This window comes from Erinaceus europaeus, chromosome 4, assembly GCF_950295315.1.
Source record: "Erinaceus europaeus chromosome 4, mEriEur2.1, whole genome shotgun sequence".
NCBI lineage: Eukaryota > Metazoa > Chordata > Mammalia > Eulipotyphla > Erinaceidae > Erinaceus > Erinaceus europaeus.
Genome location: NC_080165.1, coordinates 30,025,530 through 30,041,084, shown reverse-complemented (window position 1 = coordinate 30,041,084; position 15,555 = coordinate 30,025,530). Strand labels below are relative to the sequence as shown.

At 39.3% G+C, this 15,555-nt stretch overlaps 1 protein-coding gene across 1 annotated transcript in view; it reads right to left on the bottom strand.

The window, feature by feature from the left end:
- The window catches only part of GMDS (GDP-mannose 4,6-dehydratase), a 655,177-nt gene that overhangs the window by 438,279 nt on the left and 201,343 nt on the right, over positions 1–15,555 (bottom strand). The gene's annotated exons all lie outside the window — the stretch shown is intronic.

The following is a 15,555-nucleotide window of genomic DNA, read 5'->3' as shown; positions in this document are numbered from 1 at the left end:
TGGGGCTCAGGCAAAAATTAGTAAACTCACAGGCCCTTCGGGATATACCTAAAATAGACTTTCTAGATTCTTCCAACATGAAGACCCCAAATCTCATCTACTATTTGTTTATAGTTCTTGATTATTAAACAATTTGTTCTGCTTTGTATCTTAACGCTTTTCAGCCACTAAATTGCAGATGCTACCATGATGCCAACCTGACATCCCTGGGCAGACTTCACCAATGTGTCCTGGAATCCCACCTTCCCAGACCCTTACCCGACTAGAGAGGGAGAGGAACCAACCAGCTATGGATCAGCTGGAATATGGATATGGATATATGAATAAGAATATGGATCAGCCTGTCAATGTTGAAGCGTTGTCCAAAGGAGAAGCAATTACAGAAGCCAGATCCCCTACTTTCTGCACCCCATAAAGATCTCTGGCCTATACTCCCAGAGGGCTAAAGCTTCCAATGGAGGGGATGGGATATGGAGCTCTGGTAGTGGGAATTGTACCTCTCTTATTCCACAATCTTATCGATCATTATTAAATCACTAATAAAAAAAATGTGAGTTATGAGGCTGTGTGTGTATATGCATATGCACAGGCACGCAAATCAGCAATGGAATTTGCTATTTAGAAAACACAAAGAAATCTTATTATTTCCTTTTATTTATTTATTATTAGGTAGAGACAGAGAGAAATTGAGAGCGGGGAGATAGACATTTCACTCCTACTTCATCACTTGTGAAGCTTTCCCCCTGCAGGTGGGGACCAGTGGGCTTGAACCTGAGACTTGTGCAATGTAATGTGCGCACTTAACCAGTTGTGCTATAGCCTGGCCCCATATTTCCCATTGCACAGTGGCAGAGAAGGACTTAAGCTGAGAGTAGGAGTTGTGCGCATGCACCTAACATGGAGACATGAGAAAATGTACCCATGTGTCAACAAGTGTACTGTAAAACACTGTCCCCCCAAAAAAAATGATATGGGGGAGAGCTAGATCTGCATTGCCCAATTTGGTAGCTAAGACCATTTGCATTGGAAGATTATTTAATTAAAGTTAAATTAAGTTTTTGTCCTCTTATTGCACGAATATCTATTTAATGGTGGTATTTAAACATAAGATATTAATTTCAGGTGTACAATATAATGAATTGATATCAGTCAGTCTTTAATTGTTTGTCTCCAGGACCTTATCCTCACTATAAACTAGCAATGATTAGGACTGCCACACTCTCAGAAGGGAGGCTGGATTGTCATACTTTGCCACTCAAGGAGGACTAGTCCTACAAATGTGTACAATGTCTAGAATATCCCCAGCTGTGGCCATGAACTGTGAGCTAAGACTGACAGGGACCCAGAAGTTATATAGAGTTATACAGGCTCCTGTACTATGAATATACATGGGGCCCAGGCCCAATCTATGTGGTAAACAGTTAAATATACATTTATAGGCATATGTGTTTTTATATATATTCAAGCAGACCTGCTTTGCTGCTCATGAGTGGAACCCCTGAAGAAGGGGAGCAGGGGCTAAAACCTTACTTGACAATATAATGTCACCATCCGGCTCCCTGTTTTTACCTTTTTTTTTTTTTTTAAAAAAAAGCAATTTACTGCCTTATCAGAAAAAAATAATCATTTTATTTAGTATCAATATTTCACAGAATTCCATAGTCAGGGGGAGAAATAATAAGCTAACTGGAAGTGGAAAAACATTCCACAGTCTTACAGTGACAGCTAAACAAGTCCTACCCATAGCTAGTACTATGCAAGACACTGGGAATTAGTTCTGTAGATAGAGCACAAACTTTCCATGCCTGAACCCCCAGGGTCAATTTCCAGTACTGCATATGCTTGAACAATGCTCTTTTCCCATTTTCTCCCCAAATACAGTACATTTTAATTTTCTCATAAAAAAAAATACTGTTAAGCCTGTGGGTCAAATCTGTCAATGAGAAAAGGCTAGAAAGAAAGGTTAATAAGCTAGGAGGCATAATATCATCAGAAAACCTATTTTATTTTATTTTTGGAAAATATATTTTAAAAGCTGAGTCTAAAGTCTATATATAACAAATGTAATAATGAAGACTGAGAAACTAACACACCAAAACAAAACCACAGATACAAATACAAAATGAATCATGAAGGCAGGATGATGGTGGTGTGAATTCACAGGTATGCACACAGAAAGAAGAACACAAAGTAGATTTTAATTAACTGAAGCTTATGAGGTCAAAAGTATTACATTAACAAAGAATCCAGTGTCATCATAGCTATATATAGACAGAAACCAATTCCAAAACAAGGGAGGATGGCTGCTCCACCCTCTATACTAGTGAGGTGCACAGGGAATTAGATTTAGATTTGGCCACATCAAAAGCAACGCCTGATCCAATCTGAGTATGTTTCATGGAGAGGGACCTGGGCGGTAAAGATAAGTTAAAAGCCATGGATGGGAAGAGCTGTTAAAAAGGGGGAGGGGGGAGTGTGGAGTAACTAATTAATTTGGAATTATGGTAGATTCTGTCATTTCTATTGTAACTATTCTGCCATATCTGGGTAAAAGTCAGGTTGCATATTCATGATGTTCAGGGGAAAGGGCAGATTTATTATAAACACTGGAAGAACTTTTCAGAAATCTGTATAAAAGTAGGAAGAGTGTCTTGAAAGAACGTCCCAGACCACTAGAGATATTCAAGACTATCCCAGCTATTACATACACAGTCATCATAAAGGGATCAGGTGTGTGTATGTGTGTGTGTGTGTGTGTGTGTGTGTGTGTATGTGTGTGTGTGTGTGTGCGCGCGTGTGTGTGTGTGTTATGTGGAGGGGTGATGCAGAGAAGAAACACGAAATCTGAAGCCTGCATGTCCGAGAAGATATCCACAGACTCAAAAGAATGTAATTTTTGATGATATTATCATGAATTAACTGTATATCTAAAATGCAGATCTAGATCATCCATCCATCCCATGACTAATTCTATCCATAAGAATAGTGACGGTTGGGAGTTGGGCTGTGGCCCAGCGGGTTAAGCACACATGGCACAAAACTCGAGGACCAGTGTAAGGAAACCGATTTGAGCCCGTTTCCCCACCTGCAGGGAGGTCGCTTCACAAGTGGTGAAGCAGGTCTGCAGGTATCGATCTTTCTCTCCCCATCTTTGTCTTCCCCTTCTTCCTCCATTTATCTCTGTCCTATCTGGCAACAGCAACATCAACAACACAATAATAATAACCACAACAATGATAAAAACAAGGTCAACAAAAAAGGAAAATAAGTAAATAAAATATTTTTTAAAAGAATGGTTACTGTTTTAAAGTCACCATATGAGTCCAGAAAGTGGACAAACCTTACCATTCATCAGGGTCACATGACAGCACGAAAGATGGGGGCAGAGGGAGAGCAGTGTAAATGAATGGTGGAGCAATACTACGGTGTCCTTCTACTTTTCCCTCTCATCACTCTCTCAAAAATACAGAATAAGAATAGGGCCTACACATGTATCCATAAATTAGGAGAAAATATATACCTTAAAGAAAAAGTACAAAACAGTTTGCAGTTGAGTCAATAAATGCAGCAACCAAGTAGAAAGACCTAAAAAGACACCATACAGTACTTAATCAAATAGCCTCTACTTAGACCTAGATAATCTTCACCTACCTCCTATTACACTTACCTCAATCACTCCAAAGCTAAGCTTACCAGACAAAGTAAGGAACAAAAGTTAAATAAGGGCAACAGACCAGCATATTTCAAAGATGATTCTTTAGTCACAACCAGGGCACCCCACACAGACATGATGGGCCTAGACCTCTAACAGATCCCTCTAACCACTGTCACTGGTCATCTCCATCAAGAACAACATAATGAACCCCTTTGTGGGACCCTATAGGACCTTGCCCTCAATGTGGATCAACAATATCAGGGACTACTCCATTCTCTGAAGGGAGGTTAGACAACATATTCTACCTACTGAGGAAGATGGGTCCTGAAATTAGTGCAGCCAGGAATGTTCCTTGCCATAACCACAAAATATGAGCTCTGATCTACAGGGATGCAGAGGTTACATAGGCTCCTGTGCTGAATATGGGTCCCAGGTCAAATTGATGGGGTTTATAGTCAACAATATTTATATACATTCCCCATATTTGGGAGCTATTCTCTTCCCTGATCCAGCTTTTTAGTACTTTTTCTAACTATGACACCATCTCCCCAGACAATAACTTGGGTCCACCTGCATATTAGCTGTTAGACTAAGGAAAAAACTAGTAAAGTCATGGGCCCCTTGGAATATACCTAAAACAGCTTTTTCCAAAATGGAGAACCCAAATCTTCATCTGCAATATTCTTGCCTTTAGGTTCATGACTAGTCAACAATTTGTTTGGCTTTATATCTTAACTCTTTTTCAGTCAACAGGTTCCAGATGCTACCATGATGCCAACCTGACTTCCCTGGGCAGATGACCCACCAATGTGTCCCAGAGCCCTGCCTCCCCAGAGCCCTGCCCCACTAGGGAAAGATAGAAACAGATCAACCTGCCCATGTTCAGTGAGGAAGCAATTACAGAAGCCAGTCCTTCCACCCTCTGCACCCCACAATGATCCTGGGTCTATACTCCTAGAGGGATAAGTAATATGAAATATATCAAGGAAGGGGACTGGATATGGAGTTCTGGTGGTGCGAACTGTGTAGAACTGTACCCCTTTCATACTATGGTCTTGTCAGTATTTCCATTTTATAAATAAAAATTTTAAAAATAGAAAGAAAACAAAACAAAGAAAAAAGTAGGGTCAAGATGCAATTCAGTGGTAGTATGCATCTGTACAGAGTCCTATGTTCATCCCCTGGCACCAAATTAAATTATAATAATAAATTGTTTCTTAAACCCTTAACTCAACTGGTGGCAATGAGATCCATTAAACAAGCTCTACATTGATAGCTTCTTTATGAACAAATAGGGAGCTAAAGTTGGAAATATGTAACTTATTAGAAACATTGTTTTCTTTGAATCTGAGACAGAATGAAAAATCACTAGAATAAATATTATTAAATATTGTATAGCTTGATTTTTGGGAATTCCCGGGTAGAGTTATAGCCTTGAGAAGTTGGGTCTCCCTCCAAACCCCCAAAAGCAAATATTACACAAAATGACTCAATAAATTCCATCAGAACAACTGACATTTAATGGTAAAGGAAGAAACATCACTGTCTGAGGGTTGGTGATTACATGAGAACAGCAGGAGCAGAAAGGGAGAATAATAAGGAAGGAGCAGAAACAGGGTACATTGCAAACATGGCCGCCAGATGTCATGTTTGAAATCACTTCCAATCCATGTGGTAGACTTTAAGGTCCCATGAAGAACCTCTAGTTGCTGAGTGGCTGAAGAATCAGTACTACTGTTGAGAGCCAGAGAAGCCACAAGCCCCTGGAAATCATTTGGCAGACTCAGAGAAGTGATTATTGTACCCTTGTTGCAGCAAGAGGACTGAACAAACTCTAAAGTGTCCTACTGCCAGAGATACTGAAGATAAAGGCCAGACTGTGCAGTGGGGAAAGAGAAGACTGGCCTCACAACAGAGTTCCCACTTTCAGAAAACAATCTGGGAAGAGAATAAAGAAATCTAGGATCCTCCTCTGTTCTTCTGTTTAATTCAGGTGCCATAATACTGTCACTTCTTAAAACTCCTCTCCTCCACTTGAAACTAACAGACAAAGCAGAACCAGCACCAACTGTAGAACAACAACAGAAACAAAAACAGACAGGTAAAACCAGGAGGTCCTCAAATGTGGGGAAATCACGATGGCCAGGCACTCGGTAATGCAAATCCAGAAGAGAAAGACTTTAGGAAATACTTGGTCAGGAAATTGGGAGAATACAAATCTCTCAATATAATATGGAGAAACGGATTAAGAAATAGATCCATTATCTTTACTGGACAGGAAAATGGAAAATATTAGAGCTACAGGGTGGGAATGACTTTTTAATGCAGTCTAGTCTCAAATAGTAAGTCAAGAAAGTAGTAGAGAGAATATCAGAAATAGAAGACAAAATGAACACACTCTCCGACTTAAAATAGGATAAAAAAGGTTTAGGAAAAATGAAGCAACTCTTCAAGAGATGGAAGATGCTATTAAATAAACAAATAACAAAATTATAGGAGTTTCAGAAGAAGAGGAGATAAAAGAATAGAGACCATATTCAAAGAGGTAATAATAAAATATTTTCCACATCTGGGGTTCATTCAGGATGTAGATGTTAAGGAAAGAGAGAATTCATAAATTCCTAAAACCAAATAGACTTACACAAAGACACATCACTGTGAAATTATATAAAGTCAAGGACAGAAAAAAAAATTTACAAGCTTCCAGGGAAAAGGAGAAAGTGACTTATAGGCATCCAGACTGCATGAAACTTTTTTAAAGGAACCCTGGAAGCAGGGAGAGTGTGGAGTTGTACACTCAAGATTTTCATACAAAAACACCAGTCACAGGGCCACTTGGTGGCACACCTGGTTAAGCACATGCAATACAGTGCGCAAGGGCCTGGGTTCAAGCCGCCGGTCCCCACCTGCAGGGGGAAAGCTTCACAATTGGTGAAGTAAAGCTGCAAGTGTTCTCTGTCTCTTTCCCCTTTTGTGCCCCCTTCTCTTTCAATTTCTCTCAATCTCTGTCCAATAATAAATAAATAAAAATTTAAAAAAACACGTCACATATACTTTACCCTGAACAACTATCATTCAAATATGAAGGAAAAATCAAACCAGTACCAGACATACAAAAACTAAAGAAGTTTGACATTAACAGAGATGGCTTGCAAGAGTTACTGAGAGAAATGCCAAAGAGAAAGAAACATGGACCATTTAACTATCAACAAGGTGATACACAGTAAAGCAGACCCAGAAATACAAGTCATAGAAATATTTCAAAGTATGAAAGGGAAGGATGACATGGAAAGAGAATGTTTAAAAAGAATGGTGAGACAACAACAGCTTAAGGAAAACTTTCTTAGATTTGGGGCCGGGCTGTGGCAACCATATTAAGCATGCACAGTACAAAGTGAAAGGACAGAATGGTAGACTCTGAAGGGAGGCTGGGTCAACATACTTTGTCACTCCTGGAAGACTAGTCCTGAAATGAGTAAAGCCTAGAATGTTCCTAGCTATGACCATGGAATTTGAGTTCAGCGGGGATGCAGAGGTTGCACAGGCACATGGGCTAAGTATGGATAGACAAGGATCTAGATCAGATTGATGGGGTTTACAGTTAATGGTATTTATATATTTCTCATACTTGGGAGCTTACTCTCTTCCCTGATGCAGCCTTCTAGTTCTATTCCCAACTCTGACACCATCTTCCTAGACAATACTTTCAGCCCACTTGCATGTTAACTTCAGGCTCAAGCAAAAATTAGTAAAGTCATGGGCCCCTTGGAATAAACCTAAAATAGACTTTCCTAGCTTCTTCCAACATGAAGACCCCAAATCTCATCTGCTATATTCTTAACTTTAACATCCTGATTATTATACAGTTTATTCTGCTTTATATCTTAATGCTTTTTCAGCCACCAAGTTGCAGGTGCTACCATAACACCAACCTGACTTCCCTGGGCAATGTGTCCTGGAGCTCCACCAGGGAAAGAGAGAGACAGGCTGTGAGTATGGACCAACCTGTCAATGCCCATGTTCAGCGAGCAAGAAATTACAAAAGGCAGATCTTCCACTTTCTGCACCCCATAGTGACCCTGGGTCCATGCTCCCAGAGGGTTAAAGAATAGGAAAGCTGTGGTCTGGGAGATGGCTCAGTGGATAAAGCACTGAACTCTCAAGCATGAGGTCCTGAGTTCAAGCCCCAGCAGCACATGTACCAGGATGATATTTGGTTCTTTCCCTCTCCTCCTATCTTTCTTATTAAAAAAACAAAACAAAACAAAAAACGAACAACAACAACAAAAAACAGAAAAAAAGGATAACAAACAAACAAAAAGAATAGGAAAGCTATCAGGGGAGGGAATGGGATATGGAGTTCCGGTGGCGGGAACTTTACCCCTTATCCTGCGGTCATATCAGTGTTTCCATTTATAAATAAAAACCTTAAAAAAAAAACAACTAAGCTCATACAAACAGTTCTGCCAGTAAGGAGGAGTAATTTTGGAAAACCTGCACCCTAGATCCAACATCCTCTGTTCTCAGGTGTTCATAACATTTGCCTCAACATGAAAGCTACATAGAGATTCTCCACCATAACTTCCCTTTAAATACACAAGAAGAAGCACACCTAAATATTTCTATGTTGCTATCATTAATAAACACAGGTGAAAGGTTAACATTAAGACAAAATAAATTGAGTGTCCAAGATCTATAATAAATTTAAAAGTCTTCATCTAAGCCATTCAAAGTATAGTAATTGAGCACTTATACTGGGTCATCTGAGGCTTCATTCAGTTGGTCCATTCTAGCAGGTGTTCACAGAGACAGAAATCACTACTCTCATGTATCTCATAATGATAACACCAATGGAGAAAAACAAAAGCAGAAAAGGGACTTTATGTATGGGCAGATGTCACATTAATCAGGGAAAGAGAATACCTCAATGAGGTGACATCTGGACTACCCAAAATCAGGAAACCCCGTCAGGAGGGCATATGGAATCAGAAGGAGCATTGGGAGAAATATGAATAGCAGATCCAGCACCAGAAAGAAGGACAGTTTGGGATAGATGAGAAGGTAGTAGGAAATGACGGTGGCGCACTACCTGTTCACACTCCTTTACAAACTTTTGATCCCCCAAATCTCACATCTGTGAGTCTAAGGTCATCACATTAGAAATCGATCAGAACATTTTAGAAATAAAGGAAAACATTTTTCTGTAGTTAGTCATTTTCCTAAATATGTCCTCAAGGCTGGTTTGCTGTTATTCTATAGAGAGTGAAAATAATATTGATCAGTATTAAAAATGTCAAGTAGTTTCAAAGGCACATTATTTGAAAATGTGTCTACGAGATGCTTGTGATGACTGCTTACTATAATTCCAAACACAACACAGGAGATAAGAGAACAGAGGAAGAAATATATGTTGACTTGCATTCTGTCTCATTAGTCATTCTTTATCTTCACAGAACATTAAACACTTTCAATGTTTCTATAGCTATGAATTTTTAACTTAACACCTAAAATTCTAAGCTAGTTCAAGGTGGTGGGCTTGGGTTATTTTCCTTGTGCTAAGAGTTTGGCAGCTGACTAAAATTGAGAACTAAATGTTATACACTCAATCTTTTCTTGACCACAATTAGGCTTAGATCAGCACAGGAAACCAGAGAAAGCACTCTGCCAGCAAAGCTCCCTGCAGCTGGTCCCAAGGCTTTTTCACAAAGACAGGTACCTTGAACACAGGGCACTGGGAAGTGTCCACACAGCATGTGCTTGAAAAACCTAATGGTGGGAGCCTATGGGGAAGCATGAAAGACCTGAACTCTCACGTCTACTCAGTGGGACATTTTCTACCTTCAATAAATATAATCTCTGTATTAGGAAATTTCATAACCAGGCATCTAGTCCTAAGTGGGAGAAAATTATAAATATGGAGTCTACTGTTTCATATTGTTGGCCTAGGACATTTGCTACTTATAGAAACCAGGAGGAATAAAAGGTTTTTTTGGGTGGCTCACCCAGTTGGAAGCATATGCTAAAATGTACAGGGACCCAAGTTCACATCCCCAGTTTCCATCTGCAAGGAGGAAACTTCACAAGCAGTGAAGCAGTACAAAAGTTGTCTATCTCCCTAGTGTCATGCTATAGTGTAGTGGGTTAAGCACACATGGTGTGAAGCTCAAGGACCCACATAAGGATCCCGGTTCGAGCAGTGGGCTCCCCACCTGCAGAGGGGCAGTTTCACAAGAATGGTGAACAGGTGTCTATCTTTCTCTCCACCTCTCTGTCTTCCCCTCCTCTCTCCATTTCTCTCTGTCCTATCCAACAACAATGACAGCAAAAACAACAACAATAATAACCATAACAATGATAAAACAACAAGGGCAACAAAAGGGGAAAAAATAGTCTCCAGGAGCAGTAGATTTGTAGTGTAGGCACTGATTCCCAGCAACAACCCTGGAGGCAAAAAAAAAACAAAAATAAATATATAAACAAAAAAAGTTGTTCCTCTCAATTTCTCTACCCAATTAATTAATTTTTTTATTTATTTACTTTTTTATCGTTGTTATAGCCATTGTTGATGTCATTGTTGTTAGATAGGACAGAGATAAATGGAGAGAGGAGGGGAAGACAGAGGGGGAGAGAAAGACAGACACCTGCAGACCTGCTTCACTGCTTGTGAAGCCACTCCTCTACAGGTGGGGAGCTGGGGTCTTGAACCGAGATCCTTAGGCAGTTCCTTGCACTTTGTGCCACGTGCACTTAACCCGCTGCGCTACTGCCCGACTCCATCCAATTAATTAACTAATTAACTAAAAATGTTTTTTTATGCTCAGGATCACTGAATATTGATATCATGAATATCATGAATAGTCACATGAATACCAAGAAGAACTCTCATGGTGATTTTATCAGTCTGCATTCTTATTTGAACAAATCAAATATAATCTTGCTCTAGTGGATGTATACATACACTAAATTGTAAAATAGGTGTCTGGTTAAATTTTAAATCCAGTCATTCTTTATCCATATAAGGACTGAAAATCAAATAACGAAGAGCAGTTTTCTTGTTTATGATCCAAATCACCAAACTTTAAACTGCATACCTTGATCGTATCTTATCCACAAATTAATAGCATTTTTCTAAACGCTCAGCTGAGACATAATGAGTGGTAATGGAAAAGATAAGCTGGCAAAGAACAGACAGAAGCTTTGAAATTCCCAGCACATGCATTGTGATATGTGGAAAATTAATCATATTTTCAAGTCTAGCTCATTTATCTATAACCGAAGGCTCCTTCTCACTTATGGAATTGCAGATGTCACACACAAAGCATCTTGTTCTCAACAAATTTCAGTCATCACCATTTTGCTTTAGAATAGGATTTTTGTTTAAATCCTATAAATATGGTAGTTGTCCCAATGAGCCAAGAACACAACTAAAAGATTGTGATCCAAAGCCTAGGACCAAAATTTGAGGACAGACTAGTTCACCACTACCTCCTCATATAGCACACAAGGCCTGAAATGTGAAAAATACTGAATGCATGTTTGTTTGTTTTTTAATTGGGAGAAAAATTATTTTAAAATTTTGGTCATCATTTCTCCTTTAGCTAATTCTGCTTCTGTTCCCCTGCATTGCTTGATGCTATGGTCTATTTACATAATCATTTTTTTGCCTGAGACCCACCTTGCCTGCAGGGCATTAGTTTAATCCCCATTGGCTTAATCTCCACTGGTTCGAACTCTTTTTCCACTCTGCCCCCTTATCTTATGTACTTCCTTTTCCCCCCTACCACTTCCTTCCTGGAAAGTATAAATGCAGATGAATAAAGCCAGCATGGAATTGAGTTCCAGCTCAGCCACGAGAGCTCCTGGTTCCTCTCCCACGTGGCTGAGTAGGCAGCAGCCTAGGTTGGCTCCAGCAGAGTTCTCTCCAACCCAGAGAGCACATGTCTGGGAAGAAACACCCTCAGGCTAGCCCAGCATTAAAATACCTCAAAGTTAGGATTAGCTTAAACATTAAATATTTGCATTACCTTTTGTTCTTATAATAGACTGAATATTTCTGTTATTAAAGATATTCAGTGGGGGTCAGGCGGTAGCGCAGTTGTTAAGCACACATGACACAAAGCACAAGGGCCAGCATAAAGATCCCAGTTCCAGCCCCCAGCTCCCCACCTTTGTGTGTGTGGGGGGTCGCTGCACCGGCAGTGAAGCAGGTTTGCAGGTGTCTGTCTCTCTCTCCCCTTCTCTGGATTTCTCTCTGTCCTATCTAAATAACAAAAACAACAACAACAACAATAATAATGACAACAAGGCCAACAAAATGGGAAAAATGGCCTCCAGGAGCAGTGGATTTGTGGTGCAGTCACCGAGCCACAGCAATTAACCCTGGAGGCAAAAAAAAAAAAAATTCAATAAGCAAACAGAAAATCTTTAGTCTCTTGAGAAATTCACTCATCTAAAAATTAAAATTTGCCAATAAATACATGCCAAGACATTCTATACTTGCAACTTATAAAAAAAATCTCAGATTTATAAAGCACAAATATCCACAATTATAAACACAATGATTGTGTATCCCATAGTGGAAAAACAAAACAAAGCCGGAGTAAGTACCAAACATAATCCCATAGTACTAATAAAACCAAACTACATTAAAAAAAAATAAAATGGCTAAGAAAGCGTTAACACCGCAGTTGAATGTTTCTAAGGCTGGCTCTTGAAGTCATGTTCCAAATTCAATTAAGTAAGCTGAGGCCACAACAGCCATCAGAAATACACACGTCCAAACAATCCAGAGAGAACAAAGCATCCGTGGAACCCAATGTTTCTGCAGCCCTAAATAATATTCCACCTGTCACTATGTCAAACAATTTGGCCCACTTCCATAACAAGACAAAAGTCACTTTTGTTGTATGTTAAATGTACTGAGAGAACAAGTCAGAAAAAGCTGTTTGAAGGTTAGAACTACTCTCAGCAATTTAAAAAGAATAGCAATAAATAAAACTCATTAATGCCCCTAACATAATTGGCCAAAAATAATCATAAATAAACAGCTGCTCCTAGTGTAGTTACATGCACAGGTGACAGATAAATTGAGTTATATGACTAAGTGACCTACAAATAAAGATATCAAGAATAAATAATTAATTACAGTTCATGTGGAAAAGATAGCTCAGAAAACTTATAACATCAACCAATGACACCTAATGAAATGCTTTTCGACATACAAAGAGATCTCATATTTTCCGTTACCTGGAAAGTAGATCCTGTCACAAATTATGTTTTCATCTATCAAGCTGATACTAATAGGCAATGCAAGCTTAGGCAACTACTGTAAACTTCTACTATGAAAAATAAACTGCTGTTAGATGATAATTATAATTATATAAATGTAATTTCTGTACCTCGTAGTTTGTCAAAGTATTTTTGAAATCACATTTTTGAAATAAGAATAAGGAATAACAAGATCAAGAAAGGGTTGAAAAGAAACAGAAAGGGCTATGGAGACTGCATAATTGCTGTGCAAAAGACTTTTATGCCCGAGATGCTGAGGTCCTAGGTTCAATCTACAGCGCCACCATAAGCTATAGCTGAGCAGTATTCTGATCTTTCTTACTTTCATCCTTTCTTTCTGTATCTATCAATAAATATTTTTGAAATTAAAAAAATAAAATTAACACAATAAAGGGGAAAAAAACCACACAAATCTAGGAGTCAGGGAGAAGGGTGAGGAGAAGGAGCAAAAGGAAAAAAGATGTACTTTGACCAACCACACTTGCATAACTCTTTTAACTCTTTGCTGAATTTTTTCCTATTACTTTGCTCCCTGGGGTTAGATAAAAACATTTTGTCCACATGTCATGGAGTCTGTCTGAACCCTTTTCTTCGGATCCAAGCATTTGCGGCCACCCACTCATGTCAATCTTTTCCACAATTTCTTCTAGTTAACTATCCTGCTTTTACCCTTGCATCTCATTCAAGCCAACTGTATGGCATTCTGCAGTACTGCTGCCTGCATATTAAAATCTTGCAGCAATTCCTGAGAGAGAAAAGAACCAAAAGCTCAGGGCAGCTGCTATAGGCAGAGAGAAGCTTGTCCTGCTCACCAGGTTTCTGAAAAATCATATAGGGTCTTTCTTTAGGAAGTCTACAATATTATATTTCTACAGTGTTTTCTCCCCACTGGCAGTGGAGGAAATCATTATAACCACTTCACTTACATGCCTATAAACCACACAGTGACCCTACGAAATAGGTAGTATTATTATCTCTGTGTTAAAGGTAAGAGAGATGAAAGGACTTGTGCAGGTCACATAAGCCAAGAAGTGGCAGGGTAGGGTTTGAGGCCACCTAACTCACACTGAGACACTACACCCTACCACCTCGAAATCTGATTTAGAATCTAGAAGCAGCAAATCAGATAAGAAAGCGTAATTCATAACACATGTATATAAACATTTTTCAACTAAAGTTATTTTTCTTTTATGTCACTGAGGGAGCTGCACCACCCTAGACCAACTTTTTCAAATAGAAAGGAAGAAGAGCCTTCATATCCCCTTGTGGTATATCTGCCAAAATTCCTACAATATTTCTTTAATTATAAATTTATACTAAAGTGTGGCAGAATATGCCACTCTGAAATATGTTATTGTAGGATACAGACTTCTTTTTTTTTCCCTCCAGGGTTATTGCTGGGCTCGGTGCCTGCACCATGAATCCACCGCTCCTGGAGGCCATTTTTTCTCCCTTTTTGTTGCCCTAGTTGTTGCAGCCTCGTTGCGGTTATTATTGCCATTGTTGACGTTGCTTTGTTGTTGGATAGGACAGAGAGAAATGGAGAGAGGAGGGGAAGACAGAGAGAGAGGAGGAGAGAAAGATAGACACCTGCATACCTGCTTCACCGCCCGTGAAGCGACTCCACTGCAGGTGGGGAGCCGGGGACTCGAACTGGGATCCTTACACCGGTCCCTGCGCTTTGCGCCACGTGTGGTTAACCCACTGCGCCACCGCCTGACCCCCAGGATACAGACTTCTTTTGAGTTAAATGTACTTCAAAAATAAAAGATATAAGCTAGTCATTCTATCCTTTCCTTTTCTTCATGAAACTAGAAGGAAAACTCAAATAAAAGATGTGCCTCTTTCCCCACCAATACCATCACCAAATACTAGGAGGAAAGAAATACTCTTATCACCAGAATGGGAGACTGAAGGGCAAGGGAAATCTGTACAGAGACCCTGTTAAAACAACTCTTATCTTTCTTGAGTCTCCATGTGTTCTTAAATTACCTTTCCACAATTGACGCTCTTTGTTTAATCTAGTATATAATCACTTAGGTCTAAACACTTCTTTGGATCTTCATTTCTCTGAGTTCTCTTGTTACTTATGGAAACTTATTTTACGTCAATTTGATTCTCAGGCCCAGCAGAAACCCTACAAGGGTAAATTTTTGCCATATAATTTCATAATAAATACAAGCTAGGGGAAATAAACTATATATATAAATTCATGAGAAATCTATGCCATGGGAGAAAAGATAGTTGTGGTAGTATGTTACAACTCTGGGTCTCAGAACAAGCAGGGAAGCTTTTCAATCAATAAGCCAATCAATCAATTTTAAATGACTTTTGGGTTATAACTAGTAAGAGAGAATATGATACCTGACATTCATAATTATATCAATTTTCACATCTAAGAAATGGGAGACAGGGCTTGAAAGCAGTTCAGCAGCCCATGTGTTAAAACCCAGCAAAGGTTGGTCTTTTCAGGGTGGTATAACAATTTAAAAAGTTAAAAAGATGTCAGACCACACAAGTAGAGAATTAATAGCTGGATTGGGAGGAGGAGGTGGGGTGGTATTTGTAGTGATCTGTGCTCAGAACCCATCCAGCCTGAGCAGAAGTTCATG